Here is a 3110-nt window from a genome sequence, read left to right as displayed (position 1 = left end):
GGGGGCTGGCAGGTGGTGTGGTGGTTAAAGATGCTGGACTCCCACATGGCTGACTGTGGTTCGAGTCCCGGATCTGGTGGCTTGTTTTCTTACTTTCTCTCTCCCCTTCTCTGATTTAAATAAATAAAGTTAAAAAAAAAAAAAAAGTCATGCTGGTGTGTGGATGCATGCCCAAGAGGAGAATGGAGGAGAAGGGATTATGGTATGGTCATCCCCTAGAAGGATGACTTTTTACTTTCTGTCTCTGTCTCTCAGCGAGTGTATGTGCCCTATAGCAGAAATCTTTCAGAAAGAAAGAAAGAAAGAAAGAAAGAAAGAAAGGAAGGAAGGAAGGAAGGAAGGAAGGAAGGAAGGAAGGAAGGAAGGAAGAAAGAAAGAAAGAAAGAAAGAAAGAAAGAAAGAAAGAAAGAAAGAAAACACAGTAGGAGTGTCTCAGATGGCAGATATTTCTGCGTTTGTTCAATGTTCCCTGCCTAACCAGGAAGAAGTGCTGTTCTGGGTGCCAATCTCTGGAAGTAGGACAGCAGAGCTATTTCTGGAGCTGGGCTGAGCTCTTGGCTTAGAGTGTGCACTTTGCATGATCTGGGCAGCCTGTGTAAAGAGCAGCACCACTGGCAGTAATTTCCCTATCTAGGAAGGAGAAGGCCTCACACTGGTAAACAAAGTGAGACCAGACAGTCTGAGGCAGGTTCCAGGGACCATGTGACATGATAGTCAGAGAGGCAGATCTAGTTCAGGGTCCGGGGAGGGCCACCTGGGGTAGGGGTTGAGAAGAGAAGTAATCCAGCCAGAGGTCCTACTCCCACAAGATGGCCTTGGCCAACAATACTGGACCAGACAGGATGCCAGGCCTCAGACTCTGGATAGCAGTGGAACAGGAGGGGCTGCCTTGGCCTTTTTCTGCTCCTAATGGGAAGAATACATCTTCCAAAGCTGAGAGAGGCAGATCTACTTCTTCCTGTTCTAAGGAACTCATAGGAGTAATGCTTCTTTTTGGATGTGACTGCTCCCAAGGAACCACTTAGGAGTTTCACTTTTGGAATAACACAAGAGAGGGCGGCCCCGTTCTTTATGGTTCATAGAGAATCTCTAGAAAGGGTGGCCCTGTTGGACGGGGTTCAAGTTGTGGATCTGGCAGCTTGAAACTCACATTGGGAGCGTGTGCCTGCATGCCCAAAATCCCCAGAGGGGAATGGAGAAGAAGGAATTGTGGCATGGCATCCCCCCAGGGGATGATTTCTCACTTTCTGTATCTCTGTCTCTCTAGCGAGCACACATGCCCTATAGTAAAATCTCCCTTAAAAAAAAAAAAACTCACGCCAGGTGTGTGCGTGCTTGCCCAAGATCCCGAGAGGAGAACGGAGGAGAAGGGATTGCGGCGTGGCCATCCCCCTTGGGGGGCGATTTCTTGCTTTCTATCTCTCTGTCTCTCTCTGTCTGTCTGGAGCGCACACACCCTGTAGCAAAAACCTCTCCAAAAAAAAGTACTCTTTGATGACATCCAAGGCCTGAGATTCTTTGCCATACATAGTCTTAGCTACTACACAGCTGCAACCACCACTTTACCAAGTTTTCCATCTCTGTCAGTTTTATAGAGGCCTACCTATTCTTCCAGTGTATTATTGTCATCAACCTTTAGTAGGTTGATTTGGCTCAGCACAAAGGGCCTGCACCGTCCTGACACAATAGGCTCATTTCAGTTGGATGTAAGCACACAATAATGGGCTTGGCGTCTATGACTGTGGCAGTTCCATGACTTCCATGTGCTATGTCTTCAGTGTCTCAGGTGAAGCTGCACTAAAGTTTATTACACCTCTGGTAGCACCTCCCTTGCCTTGACGGAGGGTTATGCGTGAAGCCTAAACTTGAACTCAGGTGAGCCTCTGCCCCCTCTCAGCCACAGCAGGCAGAGATCATTGTTCACTTTATTATCTCCCACACTAGATTGTGATATCATGAGACAGAACTCTTACCTGTTAGGTTCACCATCGTGTCCTTCCTGCCTACCATAGTGTCTGGTGTAGAATAGATACACAGTTTTTAGATGAATGGCATTAGGTTTAAGAGTGTGTATATTTGAGTCCATAAGCAATCAAGTGTTATCACATGGCAGAGAAGGGACTGATAAAAAAATAAGGATGCTTCAGGAAGAATAGTAGATGCAGCTGGGTGGACATTAATTGGAGTCCTCTTTTGTTAGCAGCTTTCCAATAGAAGGGGCTGGTGGTGCTGGTGCACAATTCTGGAGCGAGGGCTGGAATCCTACAGAGAATATAAAAGAAGAATCGAGAGAATTTCTGTCTTCTCAATATGTTGAGAAGAAAGTAAGGCATTGATGTTGTAACTCTGGTGGACCAGAAAAATAGCCTTCCTCGTCTCTTTGAAATAATGGCATGACTGGGAAGATGCTCTAGTTTGAGTGGAAGGTGAGCTCAGTTTTTAGAGATGTTGCTTTTGAAATGACTATTGCTATTTCCTATGGGCCACTAAAAAAGCCAAACTGGAAACCTTCTTTGACACTTGGTCAGTCACTAAATAGCCTTGGAGTTTATTATTCTGCTTTTTTTTTTTTCTTTAAGGTTTTTGCCATAGGGAGTGTGCGCTTACCAGAGAGAGACAAAGAGACAGTGAGAGGAAAAGTGAAAAATCCCCCACAGTAGAGATGGCCATGCAGTAATCCCTTCTTCATTCTCCTCTGGGATTTTGGGCATGCATACACATGAGCATGGTGTGACTTTCAAGCTACCGGGTCTGGGACTTGAACTGTGTTTAACTATATGGGAATTAATCGCTTTAACCACCATGCCACTTGCTGGCCCTGGAGTTAATTATTTTTGATTTCCTCATCTGTAAAGTTAAGAAATTACAATCAATTCTATAGTTCTAGCAGAAAAGATAGAGTTGAAACTCTAAAAATTCCAAATCCTGTTAAATACATTTTAAAGGTATAGTCCAAGTAATTAAAAAAAATTAATTAATTGGGCCAAATAGGTAGTATGGTGAGGGGGCTGGATTTCACATGGCTAACTACGCAGTTGAGTCCCAGATGCGGTGGTGTGCCCAAAATCCTGAGAAGATTGGGGAAGGGATTCTGGCATAGTCATTCCTGC

This window comes from Tupaia chinensis, unplaced genomic scaffold (genome assembly GCF_000334495.1).
Source record: "Tupaia chinensis unplaced genomic scaffold, TupChi_1.0 Scaffold000354_1, whole genome shotgun sequence".
Lineage (NCBI taxonomy): Eukaryota > Metazoa > Chordata > Mammalia > Scandentia > Tupaiidae > Tupaia > Tupaia belangeri.
Note: the sequence above shows the minus strand (reverse complement) of the source record.